The sequence below is a fragment of the Cetorhinus maximus genome, unplaced genomic scaffold, assembly GCF_964194155.1.
Source record: "Cetorhinus maximus unplaced genomic scaffold, sCetMax3.hap1.1 HAP1_SCAFFOLD_44, whole genome shotgun sequence".
Lineage (NCBI taxonomy): Eukaryota > Metazoa > Chordata > Chondrichthyes > Lamniformes > Cetorhinidae > Cetorhinus > Cetorhinus maximus.
This window is the reverse complement of record NW_027596099.1, coordinates 1,917,087-1,924,783: the sequence shown is the minus strand read 5'-3', so window position 1 is coordinate 1,924,783 and position 7,697 is coordinate 1,917,087. Positions and strand designations below refer to the sequence as shown.

The following is a 7,697-nucleotide window of genomic DNA, read 5'->3' as shown; positions in this document are numbered from 1 at the left end:
AATTTGAAAGTCCAAGATGTTTGTCGGGCCGAGCCCAGAGGATCCGAGGTCTGTAATCCGGCCCGCGGGCCTCCAGCTGGACAAGGCTTTTCTGCACCATCCTCCTTAGATATCACAAAGCATTCAAGTGTTGCAATGTCCACAATTCTTTGAGAATCTGCTCTGTACATACGGGCTCATTAATATGTGTCAGGTAGGGCAAGGGTCACAACACTGTTTGCTAACCTCTGTAAAACACTGTTATTTATACAAATAGGCTGATATTTAATGTAAACGTCATTGTTATTTGTCTGCATTGCTTCTATTTAGATGTAGTTTTTTATTATAATTCTAATATTTATCGATTTGTGCATTGCAATCGTCAGTTACATATGTGTTTGTTTACATTTCCCCTTAACATTTAACTATGTTTCAATTCCAACCCGAAATTTAACTTTACATTCCTTACTTTCAGCATTTAAATCGTAAATATATTATTTAGTTCGTCTAATGCATTACGAAAATACGGTTTACAGCAAGCACCCAATCTATATATCAATTCAGTATTAGTTTATTCCAGGTTTACTGTATATTTTAGAGATGAAACAGACATAACAGAATCTGATTCAGAATCTAATTTCTCTTGAGGGCTGAGATAGCTCAGGGTATTCCTCACTGACCATCGGGTGTCCCTCACCGACTGTACTCAGTGTTCACCTGGGGAATGTGATAATCAATGATATCTTTCAGTGAATATTCGCCGAGTTTCTTTTCGGTTGAGTTGATGCTGAGGCTATTGTTATTTTCTGTTAAATGAGTATGAATGGTTAATCTAGAATAGGGAATACTATCTCTGAGCAGTGTGTGAGATGGGGAAGTTGAGCTGTGAGACAGATGGACACCTGGTTCAGAGAAGTAGGAATGATTCCAAGCTGAATTTGCGAAATTTTCAAGCAGGGGGTGAGTGAAAATGGGGCTATTGCTGCTTTGGGGTTTACAATTAATTCGCTGTGTAACTTCAACTATGTTTTATAATAACGTGAATCATATTTTGTCCCTCAGTCGCAGATTCGGCACTCACTGACCCATGTGCAAATCACACCGTCCTGGACCAGACCTGGAGGAGCATCGATTGTAAATGGACTGAGTGCACTGGCCAGTGGATGTGTGATGACAAACTTCAGGAAGGATGGTACCAATTTAAAAGGTAATGTGCAGGTATACATTCTGATAAACTAGGGAAACATATGAAAGTGAGTGCAGAAGCAACAAGTGGAGAGAGGCACAGATCATCTATAATATCACTGGGAAATAGAGAACAAAAGCAAATGAATTTGCCTTTTGTAGATAGCGGTTTGATACAACTGAGCGGATTGCTCGGTCATTTCCGACTCGAGCACATCGCTGTAGGTCAGGAGTCACATGCAGGCCAGTTCAGGTAAGCACGGCAGATTTCCTTCCGAAAGATGAACCAGATGAATTGTTCCGGCAATGCTCGTTGGCTTCACGGTCGCACAGTTACTGTGACTAGCTTTATATTCCAGATGAATTATTTGCATTTAATTTAATAGCTGCAGTGATTGGACTTGAGCCTTTGTCCCGAGGACATGAGCCTGGCTCACTGGGTCACTCGTTTACTGATAATAGCACTGTGCCACAACCACACCATAAGTGGAGAGTAGCGCCATACAATCGCCAGGCAATTACCATCACCAATAAGACAGAATCTAACCTTCTGCCCTTGACACCCAAAGGCTTTACCATCGTTCAATCCCCCACTATAAGCTAACTGATTAAGTCCCCACTGAGCACCCTCCATACTCCACAATGGCAGTCCACAAGGCATTGTTCCACATCCACAAAGCACAAATCAGGAGTGTGATGGAATGTTCTCCACTTGCCTGGATAAGTGCATCTCCAACAACTCAAGAAGATCAAGTCCATGCAGGACAAAGCAGCCCCGCTTGATTGGCACCTCATCCAGCACCGTAAACGTTCACTCTTCCCACCATCGACCGGCAGCGGCAGCAGTGTGACCATCTACAAGATGCACTGCGGAATCTTACCAAGGCACCTTAGACAGCACCATTCAAACGCACGGCCCCAAACACCTTGAAGGACAAGGGCAGCAGACACATGGGAAAACCGTCATCTAGACGTTTCCGTCCAACTCACTCAACATTCTGACTTGGAAATATATCGCCCGTTCCTTCACAGTCGCTCGGTCAATGCCCTATAACTCACACCCTAACAGCACTGTGGGTGTACCTACATCACATGGGATGCAGCGGTTCAAGCAGGCGGCTCAACACCACCTTCTTAAGAGCAATTAGGGATCGGCAATAATGCTGGGCAACGGTTCCCACATCTCAAAGTATTTTTTTAAAAACCTGGGACAAGGCTTCATCTCAAGTAATGTATCGATTACTGACACCACACTTTCATGATGGAGTCAAGGCGTTGAACAGGGAATAGAGGGGGTTCACCGGAATGGCTCCAGGATTTGGATGGATGAGGGGGAGGATTTGGGGGAGGGGGGTGCTGTGGATGGGATATGGGATGGGGTGGGGGATCTCCAGCTACAGGGGGAGAAACACGGATTGTTCTCGCTCGGGCAGAGAATGGGAACGGAGAGGTTTAGCAGATGTGTTCAAATACATGAATGGAGTGAATAGAGTAGAAAAGGGGAGATTGCTAACATTGCAAAAATAATCGGGAACCAGGAGATAGAGATTGAAAGTCATTGATATAAAAAACAAGTACAATGTGAATTTGAACCTCGTTATGATCTAGGATCCTCTCGGTGTCCCGTCTCCCTGCCCGCTCCCTGATTGGGAACACTCCCTCACCCCACGCGGCCCCTCGACTTCGGCCAGGGAACCGTGGCCGTTCGCCGTCGGGAGGCCTCTCTCTCGGGCAGTTCTCTACATCGATGAAATCTCCCCGTCCCATTTACCTCGGACCACAGATCCCGCACAATCTCCTTCGTGGACCTGTTCCCATCCCTACTCCTTAGAGGACCTCTCACCGACCACTCTCCCTCGGGGACCTCTCTACATGAAAGACATCTCCCCATCCCCTGTACCTCGGGGACCTGACCCCGCAACCTCTCCTTCGTGGACCTCTTCCCGTCCCCACGCCCATGGGGTCCTCTCCTTTTCCCCTGTCCCTCGGGACCTCTACCCATCCTCTATCCCGCGAGGAACTGTATCCATCGCCTCTCTCTTGGTGAACAGCCCCCCTCACCCCTCCATCGAGGACCTCTCCCCGTCCCATCTCCGACGTGAAACTCTCCCCATCCGCTCTCCCACGGCGACCACTCCCTATCCCCACTACCTCTGGGAACTCACCCTGTTTCCACGCCCTCGGGCACCTCTCCCCACCCCATCTCCCTTGGGGACGTTTTCTCGTCCCCTCTTCCACGGGGAAATAACCCTGTCCCCTCTCACAAGGGGACCTCTCTGCTTTCTCTCTCCCTCAGTCACCTCTCCCTGATCCCTCTGCTGCGAGTACATCTCTCTGTCCCCTCTCCTTCGGGAAACTCTCCCTCTGCCCTATTCCTCTGGGTACTCTCCCTGTTAACTTTCCCTCGGGCACCTCTCACCCACGCCCTCACTCTCGGGGACTTCGCCCTGTTCCATCTCGCTTGGGGACCTCTCCATATTCCCTACCCCTCGGGGAACTCTCTATTCCCTATCCATCGGGAACACCTGCCTGCCCTACTGCCTTTTCCCTCTCGATCAAGGACCGCAACCCATCCCTTCTCTCAAACTAACCTCCCTATGTTCCCTCATCATCGGGCACCTCTACGTCCCCAATCCCCATCCGGTCCCTTTACCCTTCCCCACTCTCTGGGGGACCTCTCCCCATCCCCGCTCACTCTGGGAACTCTCCCCGCCCGATCTCCCACCGGAACCTCTCACTGTTTCCTCTCAGTTGGTGACCTCTCCCTGCTGCATATCCCTCGGGGACCGCTCCCCATCCCTTCTCCACCGGGAGTATCTCCCTGTCCCCATTGCTTTTTCCCTCTCATTCGAGGACCTCTCCCCGCCCCTTCTCCTTCAGTGACCACACCTTTTTCCCTTCCCTCGGTGTCCATCCCTCTTCCCTCTCCCTCTGGGAAAACTCATGTCACCTCTCCCTCGTTTACCTCTCCCTGTTCCCTCTCCATCGGGGACCTCTCCCCCTCCAACTCCCCTACAGGGAACTCTCCCCAGCCCCTCACCCCCGGTGACCACTCCACGTCCCCGCTCCCTCTGGGAACACTCCACGGCCCCACGCTCTCGGCGACTTCTCCCCGTCCCCACTCCCTCTGGTACATCTCCCCGATCCCTCTCCCTCGGGGACCTCTGCCTGTCCCCGCTCACTCGGTGACCTCTCCCTGTCCCCACTCCCTCGGGTAACTCTCCCTGTCACTCTTAGTTCTCGCTACATATGGGCCCCTAATTAGTTACACTGCGCATGTGCAGCTCGCTTCCCATTCAGCAGGTCTGTAGCTCGCTCCCAGTCTGTGTCATTCCTGGAATGGGAGATTTTCAGTTCAATGAGGTGGAACAGAAGGGGACTTGGATTAATGGGACAGATCTTTCAAAGAGCTTAGTTGGGACATGGTGGAACTAGTGGCCTCATTCTGAGCTGTGCATCCCTTAATCCTATGATTCTCTGATTGATGTTTCAGTTCTGGTGGATTGAAGATTCCGGACACACTCATCCCATTCGGCAGCTGTTCCACAACCTCTTCAGGCTGGTTAAATGGTGTGTTCAGACTTTATAATATCAGATTTACATTCACTGTCCAGCACTGTTCACATTGGTTCCATCCTTCAATATCTATAAACGTAATTTCAGGTTCACATCCCACCGTGGGACAGGGGGAAGTAACCAGGACAGTTTGTTTTACCTCGGGTGAAAATCGCCGCTTCTGGACCCGAGAGATAAAGATTAAAAACTGCAGCAGTTACTTCGTTTACGAGCTGAAGCCGGTGCCAGGATGTGATGCTGCTTATTGCACAGGTACATTGCTGTTTATAAATGACCCAGGAGGGTGGCTCTGGATGTGCCAGATCACTCACTGAAATAACAATGTTCCGCCTGCTCCTCATTGCTGCAAGAACCACAAGGAATAATGACCGGAAAAATAAATTAAACTTTTTATCAGAACTATAGGGAACCGAATCAGACTCTGTTTCCATCACGGTCAATAAACAGCCCACCGCTTGATAAAGTCATAGGTTTTAGTGAGTGCGACAGGGGTAGCGAGGAGGGAAGAGGGAGATTGGTTTATGGAGGGATTAACAATGCTTAAATCCCAGGCAGCTGAACACACGCTTGTCAATGTTGGGGATCTGGAATTGGAGGAGTAGAGAGTAATTTGATGGTTGAGGGCCTCGTAGGAATATTATTGAGATGCGGTGTTGCGGCTGTGGTAGTGAACTGTGGACCATGTTCTTGGGGGTGCATGACCATCAAGAATTTCGGCACCAAAATAAGGGCCCGAATTTTCTGGTCTCAGAACCGTGTAACTTTGGGTGCAAATGGGGAAATGTGCGGGGACCCAGTGGAATTTCCGAAGCACACTCATGCCCGTGAGGATTAAAGTTATGATCGGCTGCTACCCGTTGCTGGGACTCTACGCAAAACTCTCTGGTAAAATCCAATAGAATATTCCATCTTCGGCAGGCGGGCGGCCTCGCTCCCGGGAGATACCCCAAAAAAATTCACTGGGGAAGCCCCTGGAAGTCCCCAGGTGAAGGCTGCACGGAAATTGCACAGGAAGTTTGAAATTACGCTGGACAATTAGCCAGCACCAGGAACAATCTGATTATCCGATTTAAGTTGAGGAGTTTGGATCGTTTTGACTCTCGTAGTTGAATAATTACCCAGGAAAGATGCTCTTTTCTCGTAGCACTGACCCCCGCGCTGGACGCCTCCTCTTCCACCCTGACCCCGGATGCACTGTGATAAACTACTGACCTCTGGATCACCTCCCCAAACCCCAACAGCGCTCCCCCGACCATCTCCGCAGGCTCTGACTACCTTCCAAGCCTGACCAACAACGAAACCCCTGATTAAGGTCCCCATTCCCTACAACTGACTACCCCCACACACACCATCGAGTAACCCACAATTACCTTCCCACCGTGGCTACACCCTCTCACCGTGTCCTCCCAAATCTCACGGCTAACCTCCCTATTTCCTGACTACACCCCCACCAGCCGCATGACAATCACCCCCATCTTCAGGCTACCCCCAGCTCCAACCCCAACAACTTGTCTGGAGAGCCACTGACCACTTCGCCTCTCAAAGGACCCCAGTCACCCACGCCCATCAAAGCCCCATTCCCCCCAGAACCTCCACACTCAGCCGAGCCCTCTTACAATCCAAACCCACCCCATTTACACATCCACCATCTACCGCACATCACACCTTACTCACTAACCTTCACCCAGGCTCCTTAAAGTGGATGGGGCATAAAAACGTGTCTGCCACACGCCAGCGAGTTCTGCAAAAAGGGGACGTCTCTTCAGTAGCTCTAACAGCGCAGGCCTGCACTGGAAGGTCTCCAGGTGGTGCGGCCATGCACATTTCTCCTCAGGCTGAGGGGGATGTAGTGCCTGAGGCGGGTGGGATGTACTGAGTAATGAGAGTGGGATGTCGTCATTCAGGGGAGTGGGATGTCGTGATTGAGGGGATTGAGACGCAGTGCCTGAGTGGAACAGGATGTAATGTTTTGCGGGGAGAGGAATGCAGTTACTGAGGGGAGTTGGCTGCATTGGCTGCAGGGAGAGGGATGCAATGCCTGAGGGGATTGTGTTTTACTAATTTGGGTATAGCGAGGAGTGACAGGAAATATCTAATGAATTGAATGATGTTCTTAACATAATTAACAAGTACATGCTCTCTTGAGGTGAGCTGCAGTCTGCAATCTCCCATGTCTCATTAAATCATTGCAGATCCAGGGACAACACCAACTCTGAAACCTGAGGAACAGTCGACTCCTGAATACAATGTCACTGCATCATCGAGCCCAACGGGATCTGCAATAACAGGTATCAGTCTGGAGGGAAATGTCTACACAAAATCCTCACACGTTTGACCTCTGAAATCTCACACTGAACGAACTGGAATGTACTGAGTGAGGGGAGCGGGATGCAGTGACTGAAGTGTGTCTGATGCAGTGACCGTGGAGAGTGAGATGCAGTGAATAAGGGGAGTGGGATACAGTGACTGAGGGATGTCGGATGCAGTGACTGTGGGGAGCTGGATGTAGTGACTGAGGCGAGTGGGACGCCGTGAATGAGGGGACCTGGATGCAGTGAATGATAGGAGTGGGATGCAGTGACTGATAGAATGGGATACCGTGAATGGGGGGACCTTGATGCAGTGGCTGATGGAGTGTGATGGAGTTGTTTAGGGGAGTGTGATGCAAATGAGAGGTGTGAGATGCAGTGAATTAGGGGATTGAAATGTTTTTACTTAGTGGAGTGGATTGTGGTGCTTAGGCTGCGGCCAGTGTGTTATATTTTCTGAGAGGAGTGGGATTATTGAACGCAGGGAGTGGGATGTACAGAGTAGGGTGATGGAATTCTGTTACTCTCAGTGGTCATATTTATGAATGGGTGTAGTGTCGTGCTGTCTTCGAGACGATTGGTTCATCCTTAGATTGGCATCTGTGTTTTACTGAACACTAATATGCACTCTTCAGGTTTACGGTCACT

The 7,697-nt window shown here is 50.0% G+C and overlaps 1 long non-coding RNA gene across 1 annotated transcript; it reads left to right on the top strand.

Annotated features, from left to right (window-relative positions):
* Positions 1–1,068: 1,068 nt before the first annotated feature.
* On the top strand, positions 1,069–4,889 carry LOC144672806 (uncharacterized). Its single transcript, XR_013574179.1, has 3 exons — positions 1,069–1,186; positions 4,658–4,734; positions 4,828–4,889. It is a non-coding gene; the product is annotated as an uncharacterized LOC144672806 (long non-coding RNA).
* The last annotated feature ends 2,808 nt before the right edge of the window (positions 4,890–7,697 follow it).